Below are 13,530 nucleotides of genomic sequence, written 5' to 3' on the forward strand. Positions count from 1 at the left end.
TCAAACCACTATGTTACAGGGATGTAAACAAACCAATACTGATTGTCAAGCGGCAGCAGAAGATAGCAAACAGACAGAAAGACATATACAAATATGTACACATGATGGGCTTCTACACAGTTTCTACCTACCAAATTCATTTACAAGAAATTGGTCGGCCTGGAGCTATAATAGAAATCAAGGTGCTGTGCAGTGGGACTGAACCTAAAACTACATAGTTGCAAAGCAAGCTTCTTAACCATATGGCCATGCCTGCAAATATTTCCACAAAAATGTTAAAATATTAATAATCATGGACTTGATACACAATCAATGTCTAATAGCAAAAGCTTGAACTTAAAATCTTGTAGACTAGAAAACCAAGCAATTAATCTCTCAGCAACAAGAAAAATAAAAGTTTTGCTTTCTTTTTCATTAGGAAAGAAAGCAAAATTTAAACGAATCAAGTTTTGAAACATGAATAAAAAAAAAAAAAAAGAGAGAGAGAGAAGTAGCAGCAAAATATATTTCAATAGAAGCTTTGCCAAAGACAAAAAGCAGAAAGGTACATGTTTCAGAGACATTAGGTATAAACATGTAAGAAAGATGTAAGATATATTAAGACGGTAGTGTAATGGAGCAACATCCTGGCATCCGTCACAAAAGAGTAGAATGTATTTGTTTATACAGAAGCAATAGCACTTAATAGCAAAAGCAAACAAAAATAACATTTAAATGTCACTACATGTAGTCAGTGATTTTAACAAAGACGAATGTCACAAAACTACCTTATCTACCGAAACTATGGAAATCAGCGAAGTGTTAGCAGCACACTGTAGAAACAAACCCAATTGCTTGTTTAACTAATTGCATGATTCATGAAGGTGTTATTTGGTGACATTATGTTAATTACTGCAAAACCAAGAATAGTTATTGAAAAAAAGAAGAGGTATTGTAAAGAACTTGAATTGATAGACCCATATATGAATGGAGTCAATTCATAGTGAGACTAACACAATACTTAAAATGGATAGCATGAAGTTTGTATGAGCTGGGAACCATAGACCTCTGGAAGGAAAACTGCAGAAAGAATTTTTGATGAAAAATTAATTGACTATATATTTCATTTGCTGAACCACATGGGTTTCAACATGTACAAAATAAGAATGCTACAAATTAAGAAATTACTGATTGCTGTTCAAATGTTGTTTGTAGTAAGGTCAAAATTGGCAACATGTTCAGAGTATCTTAGCTCCACCTTGTCTAGGGGACTGACTATTCAATGCTTGTAACATCTATGTTTCCATTGCACAATCAATCCATTTGAAATCTAGAAAAGATCATGATGAAGATGGCCAAGATGAATATACAGGTTAACAATAAGAAACCTGTATAGTCAAGCAGTATCCAGACAACAGTTATTCTATTTATTACTATCACTTTGTATACAACAAACACAACTTTACTCTGTTAGCAGTGAAAACATGTACAATAGATGCACTGATAGACAAAAGAAAATCAATATGAAGTGCACCTTAGGCATTAGTGAAAGTAGCAAGGTTATAGGCTATTGGATGTAGTAAAGTTTTGTTATCTAAACAACCCAATTAGTGCCAGAATAGAGTTAGTAATAATATAACAACGGAAAAGTTGTGTCTAAAAAGAAAAATGCAAGAGATAATATCGAATCATTGCTTTCATTTCAGAAAGTGAACTATATGACAACTGCTCCAAACTATGACACTATAGGGCAGTAAGATATGGGCAGCAAAGTCCTGCAGTACATTAAAAAAATTGTTTAAATCTGATTTACTGACCAAGTAATATACTTGCCAGTTTCACAGTGAGAAACAGAAAAAAAGCAACAGCACATTTGAGGGATTGGTTTCTGCCAAAATAAGATAGCAGTATAAATATGGACATATGATAAGAATGGAATGAAGTAAAATGATAACAGATGGCAACAATGCAAAGGTTGCAAATAGAGAATTTGAGGCAAAGGAATCAGAAATGATGTAAAGATGTGGTACCTAAAAAATGGAACAATCAATGCAAAGATCTGGGAATGAGACACTGCAGACCAGCTGAAGTGTGCCAGTACAAAATGTTGAATATTTAGTATATATGAACTGAAATAGTCACAGGCAAGATATTAAAATGCATCTGGTAGGGAAACTCTAGCTCAAAATTTTAGAAGTTTGAGGGAGTAAGGAGTAACTCCTTAGACACCACAATTCCCAGGTTCACTCTTGTCCAGGATGGTGGCAGTACCCATCAAGGGCCCCAGTTTTGGGTCAAACAGCAGATGATCCTGTGGCTAAAACAAAAGACTTGAAGGAGGGCTATCCCTTAGATTTTCATCACACAGGCTCACTGGTGTGTGGACATGTACTGATGTTACATGAAACAGTCCAACTGATATTTAATTAAATAGGCTCTGTGCAGATAGTAATGGGAAATCACTTCAGTAGCTTTCCCCCCAAAAAATCATGAACCTTCAAACTTTGGCATGGAGGTTTACAATTGTAGACTTGTATGAGAGAGAGGACTGTTATACCATATAAAACTGATACAGAATATGATGACATAGTTTACACATGAGATATCCAAAATAAGTTAAGTTCTTTAATCCTACTTTAAACCATAATTAAATACAAAAATAAGAGGGATGACCAGCAAGAGTGGACTCCTATATGCTAGAAATAGATGCCGAATCATCTAACCATCTATTTCTAGCATATAGGAGTCCACTTTTGCTGGTTATTCCTCTTATTTTTGGATGTAATATAATTTTAATCTTCGGATTTTTTTAATATGCTAGACCACTGGTTCAAATTGATTAATATCAATTTTTACCCTCATAAATAAATTTTTAAACCATAATTAATATAGTAAATAATAATTAACTGAAAGGATACTTGATTATCTTAATCACTTAAATAAAACAACTTTAACAGTGAAATGTTTTACCATTCATCAAGTTTTTCAGTCCTAAAGATATACAATATTTCCAAGTAGATAGCATCATACTTTCAATCATAAATCATTAATTATAAAACTTACAAATAATTAACTGAAAGTATTTTTATATTTTTGATTCTTCAAAATGTTCCACTGCATAAATTATTTAGAATTAATAATGTTTTTGACTTCACATTGAAATTTGATAATCATTATAATTTTACTGGATATCAGATAATAAGAGCGGTCAAAATACGCACCTATTACAGAATTTGGTTGGATGAAAGACACTTAAAGCACAAAGCACTGAAAATGAATGGAACCAGTAGAAGATTGAGACCCAAGAACATACAATAACTGATATCAGGATGCTGACCCTCACAAGGTGGTGACAAAGTATCATGATGATTGACATCATGCAGTGCTGGAGAAGACCTACCCATCCATAGTCTAAAAACCATTAAAATGATGGTAGTGATGAGCCTAGAAGATATATATCTACATTTGGAGCTATTATTCACTATATCCCTGTTAAACCTTCATCTGCTGCTCCAACTGACACTAGGGCCTACTGCCCTACATACTCTATTAAATCTCTGTTTGCTATTTGATACCCTCTCACCTTTTCTCCAATCCAATGCACCTTACTGTTTCTTCCATCATACTCTTGTTTCAGTATAGCATCTTTTCTATTGTTCCTTCCTCTACCACTTTTTCACACCAAATCATTATTCCTCTCTCACCTCCATCATATCCCTGTTCCCTATCCTTATACTCACTCTCTTAAACATATTGCTTTGACTGAACACAAACACTATAGAATAGGGTCATGAGGCACAAAGTAATTTCAGTGGTGCTGGTACTACATTAAAATGCATTCTGTATACTCTGTAAAGTGGTTGGTGTTAGGAAGGACATTTGGCAGGAACCATGCCAGAAATGGAGGGTAATATCCCTCTGAACAGAAACCAATGCAGATTGTGATGATCTGTCCAACTCATGCCAGCATGGAAAGTAGATGTAACGGTGATGATGATGACAAATGAGTAAGTAATACAATATACACAGCAATAAGGGGTAACAATAAACAAAACCATACAAAGACTTTATTCAATGAATAATGCTGCAGCTGCTCAACTTCTATTTTAAATAAAGGTAAAAATTTGCCTATCAAATGTGTTCTTTTAGTAATTGGTTGGTGTATACCAATTACTAAAAGAATACATTTTTTTTTTATTAGAGAAAATTATATCGCATTCTTTGACATGTGACAGAAATGCACATAGATTTTTATCAGGATCATCCAATTTTATTTGGAAGAAGGTACAGTACCCATGACCTTAACCAGCCCTCTGAGACTAACAAGATCAATGCCATTAATGTTCCTCTAGAGCCACTAAGTGGGAGTTCCTGAGGCTGATGCTCTAGAAAGAAAGAACTGAGTGCAGGACCTGGGTGATTGGATTCAACAAAAATGATGAGGGAAGAGAGAAGAGTGGATCAAGAATGCCTGAGTGGATGTGGCATGCTAGTTCAGAGGAGCAGAAGCCATTATAGTAGAAGTAGAAAAGATAGAGAAAGAAGACAATGCAGCCATGGGTCAGAGGTTGGATGGAGTGTGTCTTTTCTACATGAGGTCTGAGATGGTCTGTATGTGCAGTAGCAGCAATAGAACTGCCCAAGATGGGGTGAAATATAGTGTATTAACTACTCAATCACAGATACTATAAAAGCATGAAGGAAGAATGTTGACAGTGGTTGAGAAATCAATGAAAAGGCATAATTTGTGGGTTTTCATTTTCTTTGTTACAACAACCCAAGCTCTCCATGATGCCTTTGATTAGGTAGTTTGCTTCTTTTCTTATGACTGTCTTTGAGTAGATGTATATATATAGTCAAATTAATGAAGAGTACAACACGTGGAATTTTCAGAACCATTAAATGCTATGAAATGAAACACTGTTCAAGCATGAAATCTGAGCAGATGTGTTCAAAGAGTGACTGCTGTTTGTACAATATTTCGACAAACTGTGTCCTATATTATGGAACTATATCGAGTTGATGTCATCATAATGTTGCCTCTGAATAGTTTAAAGACTAAACCATTCCACTTAGAAATATCAGTTTTGGTTGAGAAGTTATCAGTGCTTTGAACTTACAGTGACTGATTTATTAATTACATTATTAATGCACTCATAAGACAGAAAATGTTTTAATAAATCATAAATCAGAAAAACTATAAATTAAAGAGTTACAGAAAAATTATCATTATTCCCACACTTGTGACATAAGGTATCTCCACTAGACATTTTCTAGCCATGTATATTATTCCCTATTTAAAAAGAAACACTTATGAGAAGCAGCTACTGAAATAGCTTCATTGGTGTTGTCATTTATGACAGCAATAGTATTTACAGGGATATCCTGATTATAAATGCAAGAATTCTTTAGAGTTATGTCTAATGCTCTGGCTTGTGATACTACTATTTCTAAGATTAGCATTTTATTTTCAAATAGTCCAAGTCTTTTACTTGTCGGCAGAATTGTTAGAGCATGAGTAAAAATGCTTAGTAGTATTTGTTCCAACTCTTTACATTGTGAGTTCAAATACCACTGAGATTAACTTAGTCATTCATCCTTTTGGGATCAATAAAATAAAGTACCAGTCAAATACTGGAATTGTTCTCAGTAACTCTGTCTTGAGATTGTATTCTTTTTTATACCGTAGTTTTAAGATTTGAAGAAATTAATACAGAGATTCAGTTTACTGTTGTTTGTGAGTTAAGAATTGAGATCTTGCAAAAACAAAAAAAAATTTTGTTCGTTAATTTAATATAGATATCATTTAGGCAATTTATCACTTCTCATAATTACCACAATCTGAGACAAATTCAAATGTTTCATGTGATATAATGTTTACTAAGGCGTGTAGGTCATTACAGTCAGAAATACTCAGATAACTTAATAGCACCATCTGGCACAGTTTTTAAAATCATATTTTAGGACATCATAGCCCACTCATGTAGGGAGTTGTTGTTTACTAAAATGTCTCCAGGTGCCAGTGTGGTGAGTTGTTTGGTATTTCTTGGAAGAATTTTTCCTGGTTCTGTTTTGAATGTTATGGGGTCTTTTTCTTTTTTGATTTCTTTCAGAATATTAACAAGAAAATGCTTTGAATCTTTCTGAATGCAAAATTGTCTACATTTGATTTATTCAATAAACTGTCATAAGAAGTAACAACATGACATCTGTATAGCAGAGACTTTATTCAACAAATAAAGCTACAAATCAGTAAGGAACAGCACTCGTCCATCACATGATATATCAATTGTTAAAAGAATGCAGAATCATAACATTCATTGAGTAAAAGACTTAAAATCTGTTTCATGTCACATTCTTTAAGTATTTAAAGAAATAATAGATACACTAACTCTGCACAAATGTGTCAAAGCATTGGTTATGATGATTTGTCACAGGAAGAAAGTACCCAGTTTTCACAAATATGATCTCTAGTGATTTTAGTACTATAAAATCGTGGAAGAGATAGTGTTTTATCAGCTGTGTGGTGATGAGTGCTTTGAAAGAAGACAACAGGAGTGAGTTTCAGATGGGTTAGAATGTACTGTTAAAGCGAAAGACGATCGGACTCTCTGACAGTCGTGGTTGCAGTAGGAAATTCTATATCTCTTACAGATGAATGATTCACACGTTAGCATTGAACAGGGTAAAGGGTTGGTTGGTTATTTGTTGCATTATCTTTACTGGGTTGTTATTTTCCGACTCAGCTTGCTATATAACTAAGTACACCTAAATCTATATTACTATATACACACGCATGTCTCTAAGCATATTATAATTGACCAAAGGGGTGGTTGCATTTGCTAAGAAATCCCACTCACATACAATCTATATATCTATTTATCTAGTTATTTAGTCATCTAGCTATATGTATACATCTAGCTATATATATATATATATATATATATATATATATATATATATATATATATATATATAATAACTCCTCTTTCCAACAGGTAGACGCCTTGTATGCCCTTATGAAAAATTTATATATATATATATATATATATATATATATATAACGCTTGTCCTGTTATATTTGCTAGCGTAATACATACATTAAATAAAATAATACTGTCCAAGCACAAAGTAAAATCTTTCATAGACAATATACTCAAGAATATTGATGATTACGGGGTTAAAATATCCTGAAATTGAACGGCTACAAGCGGAAAAAAAAAATTTAAATTGTTTTCCTAAAATAATTGTTTAAAAGCCCGAAAGCAAAATTGCTTATTCAGTTTAATAAGCATAAACGAGATGAAGTGGGAAGGAGTTGCGATTTAATCTATTCTGGAGAAGGGGGTATGGGGTTAGTTGGTGGAACAGATCGTTATAGCATAGTGCGGAAGATTTTATAATTATTGAAGCAAAACACCAGAGAAATCCAGAAACAACAGTGTTTTAAATGATTATAAGAATGTGTTTAATGGTTAAAAGAAGGAAATACGTCTAGAAAACACCTGTCTGTGTGCATGTGATTGTATATTAATTAGTGTGTGTGTGTATTTTCGTGTGTATGTATGAATGGTATCAGTAATTAATTCAAAACCTTTATTTATCGTAAGAGTCGTACACGTTTTTCGACAAATAATACAAGTAGTTGTCGCACTTACTCCCCGAAAACCCGCCTAAGCCCTTAATGTCATATTCTGTATTCATTATAGATAGATAGGTAGATAGGATAGCATGATATAATATATACACGCATTCACATACTGCACGCATACACGTACATACATTGTGTGTGTGTGTGTGTGTGTGTGTACACGGGTATATACGTATGTGTTTGCATATGTACACGTATATACCGAGCTCGACCCTCGCTTGGTGTCCTGGATGTTAAAATACATTGATTCAAATGAATCCTACAAATAATTGTATGTATGTATTCGAGGGAAAGAGAGGGACGGAGATAATAAATGTCTAAAGTGATTCGACTTTTGAGTTTTCAGTGAAAGCAAACAGCAGCGTCGAGCGCTAAAAAATAATAATAATAATAATAATAATAATATTTGATGGCATGCACTGCTCTCTCACTCAATAATAATAATAATAAAAACACCAAATGAAAATAATGACAGCATTGATATCAGTGATGATGATGATGATGATAATAACATAACCGATTGCGGCATGAAATAACATGGAAAGTAAGTTTGTAATAAAGTAGAAATTTAACAAGTGGGAATCAATATTTCATTTCTGGTTGATCGTCGGGAGGTGGCGACGAAGAAAACTGAAGCAATTACCAGTAAGGATTGCCAACATTAACGTAAACACCAACCACTACAACCATCACACACACACACACACACACATATAGAGTTCATCGAAAATAATGCAGTATATGTTAATATAAACAGATTGCGATGCTGGTCTCATTAATTTTGTATTTCTTCGGTGCATTTTTACAGAAAATCTTTACAAGTTGAACATTAAGGGAATTTCGTAATAAAATAATAATTATGGTACATGTGAATAGAATTTTTGCAACAGACAAAACTACATTTCATTAATAATGATTATATATTTACAATTATTATTATTTCTTTTTTGAGAAATGAAGATCAATAAATGATCCGTTATTAAATAAACAGTGTTGAAATGAAACCAAGTGGTGGTCAAACGGAAATACTCGCGAGTAAACAGTTAAAACCTACCTTGCCAATCAATTATACTTTAATAATATCTCGATATTGTGTATATTTATCCATAATCGAAAGCATGTTTTTTTCCTAAAAGCAAAATGACCGTTTAAACACCGGTCAAGTTCACTGAAAAGTCGTGTCGTCTGCAGTTGTAAAGAGAAGTCGCCATGTTAATGTCTCATATTAAAGCCGGACAGTGAGACCAGGCAAGATTTTAGGGAGAATTTCATTTGTACCAACATCGAACCGTGTAAAATTCCTTAATTAAGTGATCTAACTGTAAAAGATGCGTTTATTTCCAAGAGCCTGGCTACTTTTAAGCCCAACGGTGTTGCAAACAACACTCGCTGACTACATGCAATAATAATAGTGCCTGCATCTCGCAGCCTCTGCTAACCTTCCTCAATCTCCCTCACTCTCTCCCTCTCTTTCTCTTTTTATGTATCTATCTCACTCTCTTTAGCTACCATACACCGTCCTTATTTCTATTATCCTCGCTTGACACTCCTTTTCCCTCATTGTAGCACTTGTTCTCTTTTTATCTCTTTCCACTTCTCAGTCACTTAATCTATCTTTTTCTTTATTTATCTCTCTATGTATATATATCTCACACTCTCATTCTCTCTCTAACTATAATACATTGTCCTTCACTATGTTATCTTCACCTGACACTCTCTTTTCTCTCATTCTTTCTTTCTATTTCTCTTTCTGGCTCTTTCGTCTTTCTCTTTTCTTTCAGTCTTCCCTCTTCACCACTATTTATAAACATTCATACTTTGCCGTCCTCATCCTCTTTTACACAACACTTCATACAAATCTTTCCTTCGATTATTTACTACGCCTTTTTTTCCGCCAAGGCTTCTACACATTTCTTCATACCCATACACACACGTACGTATGTGTGTACATATATGCATGCATATGTATGTATATACTATTTCTAGTGTTGTTTTAACACTGCCATTCCGTCATCGTTATAGCTAATAATAGTATAATAAATATTAATAATTCTTAACATGGGCTCTTGGTCATAAAATTGCAAGGGATTAAATAAAGCCTAGTACATGACTGGTACTGGGATTTCATAATGTCAGGAACGAAACTAATTACAACTAAACATTTAGACCGATGCACTGCCGCTTTTGTCAGTTAGCCGCCCCGTATTGATGATAATATTAATAAATGTTTTATTCTATGAAATCATCTCAACAGCGCTTCAGGATTTTTGTCTCTCCTTTTTTTATATTTCTGCTCGTATATTCTCTTATTCGTCTTTCTTCTTTATTAACTCTTTCATTTCAGCTAATCTATTACCATTCCTTGGTAAGTCCGTCCCAATTTCTTCGGTTAAATCTAAACAGAATGAATGAAATGATACACTCTCTCTCTCTCTCTCAGTGTGTGTATGTATACACACACACACACACACACACACACACACATATATATATATATATATATATATATATATATATATATATATTATGTATAATTCTCACAAAAAGAAATATCTTTCCTTTCTTTAGAATTTCTGGACTTAACCAAAAGTATTTATTTAATATTCAATAAATAGGAAATGAATATATCTCCAATAATTTCAAATTAGCCTAACATGAAGAAATATTTGGAAAACAAATACCACTTTTTTTTAAATACACATTTTGAAAAGGCGTCACACAGAAACATGTACACATACACAATACATTTTTGTCAAGTGTCCTGATTGACAACTTGGAATAGAATTGCGTGGGTGAATAACACAGTTGAAATAACAGGGTGTATATAAATAAACTTGAAGGACAAGTAGGAAGAAAGCTACAGGTGAATGTAATAATAATAATAATAATAATAATAATAATAATAATAATAATAATAATAATAATAATAAACAACCTTTAACATTTCCTATAGAGGAATGGCTGAGGTAATAAAAATACGCCAAATCAGTGATTTGGGTTATTTATGTTTCATGTGGTCAATATAAAGGGAAAAAATTTTCTCTCGCTCTCCATTTGTATATCATTACTTAGAAACCTTTCCACAATTTCGAAGCCAATTGTTATCAATTTATCTATGTCTGTCTGTCTGTCTGTCTGTCTATACATTCATGCACTTGTTTCTACAAATCTATACATATAAACATAAATTAAATATAGCTATCTAGCTAGCTAGCTAGATAGACAGACAAATTCATACACTTAGTATGAGTACATTTTTTCTCCTTTTGCAAACACATTACTATATATATGTTCATACACACACACACACACACACACACATGATAGAAGTAAATAGACACCTTTATAATCGTTAAAATTTATTTAAATCTGAAATTATACATTCAAATTATTTGTAGATTATTATAATGTGAATATCTAATATTTAGTAGACATGCCCTTGATATTTTTCTATGCAAGGAACCTATTAGGCATGCTACTGATCAGATGATGAATATTCTCTTGAGGAATTTCTTGCCAAGTTTCATGCAGTAATCTCAAAAGATCTGGCTTTGAGGATGCTTTTATGTTCTTTTTACGAAGTTCCTGTCCATTATGCCCCAGAGTTGTACAATAGGGTTCATATCTGATGACTGGCTTGGCCATGGAAGCTTGGGTCTTTTTAGCCATGTGACAAGGACCCATATTCCATAAATAAAGAGTCTTCTTTAATCATTTCACTACTGGAGAAGATTGGAAGGAGTCCTTTCTGTAATATGGACACATATTTATCTGAGTTTATGTTTCCCTCTAACTCCACCAGCTCTGATTGACCATTGCTGCAAATTGCTCCCCATCCTATCACAAAATAGTCACCATGTTTCATTGTTGGCTACAATTTTTTCACATCAAATTCTCGATCACAGAATCTCCAGACCTACACTCAACCACTATCAGAAAATATAGCAAATCTAGACTCATCAGAGAATATGAATGTCCCAAAATGCTAGTGGCTTCTCCACCATCTCACTGGCCCAATCTTTTCTCTACTTGACATTGGTTGCTTGAAGAATTCGCTTCCTTCTTGTTGCTCTACCATAGTAGCCATGTTTGTGGAGATACCTGACAGCTTTTCTGGGACTGACATCAACTTGTTCTGCTATGTCAGAGGCCTTGCAATAAGGAATATCCTCCACATTACTCTTAACAAAGTGAAGGGTCCTGTCAGAGGACCCTGGTCAACCTGAGTAAGGTTATATGAACTCCTTCCTCTCTCTGGTGAATTGCACAATCACTCTATTAACTGTAGAAAGCAGAATCCTAAGGTGTTCTGCAATTTTACACTAAGTTAACCTTCAGATTGAACCACAATACAGCCTCTTTGAAATTTGGACAGTTCCAAGGTTTCTTTTGTATGTAGCATGACTAAACAGTCACGTATAGAACCTGAAACTTAAAAATGTCAATCAATAAAATATATAAACCTTTACAAGTTAAAATAAACATAAAACAATGTTTCATGGGGTATCTAAGCATCAGTTGTGGTGTGCAAGAGAGCTGATTGCGCTGGTATGGTCATTTGGCGAGAATGGATGAGGATAGCTGTGTAAAAAAGTGCCACAGCCTAGCGGTTGAGGGTACCTGTATAAGAGGTAGACCCAAGAAGACCTGGGGTGAGGTGGTGAAGCACGACCTTTGAACATTAGGCCTCACCAAGGCAATGACTAGTGAGCGAGAGCTTTGGAAATATGCTGTGCGTGAGAAGACCCGACAAGACAAGCGAGACCATAACTCGTGGACTTTACCAGGGGTGTAGCCAGACCACTTATGCGTACCTTTCCTTCTTTGGACACAAAACCCTGTTTGCAAAGACCTGTTGAGGCAAGTGAAATCGAAATTAAACCAAATTTGATGACTGGCACCCATACCAACTTTCCTTCATTGGACACTAAACTCAGCTTGCGAAGACCTGTTGGGGTAAGTGAGATCGAAATTGAACCAAATTCGATGAATGGCACCCATGCCAATGGAGCGCTAACAGCACCATCCGAGCAGGATCACTGCCAGAGCAGCGGTTTCGCTTCCGTGCTGGTGGTTGGTACGTAAAAAGCACCATTTGAGCATGATCGTTTCCACTTCGCCTTACTGGCACTTGTGCCAGTGGCATGTGACCAAAACATTGGACTGACTACTGTGCAGGTGACACGTAAAAAACGCCATTTGAGCATGGCCGTTGCCAGTACCACCGGACTGACCTTTATGCCGGTGGCACGTAAAAAGCACCCACTACACTCTCGGAGTGGTTGGCGTTAGGAAGGGCATCCAGCTGTAGAAACTCTGCCAGATCAGATTGGAGTCTGGTGTAGCCATCTGGTTCACCAGTCTCCAGTCAAATCGTCCAACCCATGCTAGTGGACGTTAAATGATAATGATGATGATGATATATATATATAGAAAATTATTTAAACATAATTACAGGATAAAATCATTAAAATTAATGAATTTTATTAGTGGCCATCATATAAAAACCTTTTAGGTAAAATACATATATAGATATATATGTTCATTCCACGTATACACACAGGTTGAAAGCAAGAAAGTAGACTGACAGAAAATTCATAAAATAATCCAGTTAGTTTTGGATTGATCAATTACTGGATTAGTTTGATAACTCTTCCTTCATCAGCAAAACATACTAAGCGAAATAAGTGAAAATATTTATACATACCCACAGAAAAGCACATGCAAAATGCAAGTAGACACAAATATTCACACATATATATGCATCGAATTTCACAATCCACCTCAGCATGTGAGTATTTGGTCAGAATATTATAGAGGTAAATAAAGTGACCCAAAGTGAATGGGTTATCATCATCATCATCATTATCATCGTCCACTTTCCATGCTAGCATGGGTTG

General features: G+C 34.4%; 1 protein-coding gene across 29 annotated transcripts in view; it reads right to left on the reverse strand.

The window, feature by feature from the left end:
• Nucleotides 1-9,076, reverse strand: part of LOC106882425 (oxysterol-binding protein-related protein 6) — a 287,012-nt gene extending 277,936 nt beyond the window's left edge. For all 29 annotated transcript variants that reach the window (XM_089358781.1, XM_089358777.1, XM_089358776.1 and 26 more), the window contains exon 1: nucleotides 8,685-9,076. The gene's annotated coding sequence lies outside the window, so the exon portion shown is untranslated. The remainder of the gene's footprint in view (nucleotides 1-8,684) is intronic.
• Between the last annotated feature and the right edge of the window lie 4,454 nt (nucleotides 9,077-13,530).

Source organism: Octopus bimaculoides, chromosome 10 (genome assembly GCF_046866305.1).
Source record: "Octopus bimaculoides isolate indiv1 chromosome 10, ASM4686630v1, whole genome shotgun sequence".
In the NCBI taxonomy this organism is placed as follows: domain Eukaryota; kingdom Metazoa; phylum Mollusca; class Cephalopoda; order Octopoda; family Octopodidae; genus Octopus; species Octopus bimaculoides.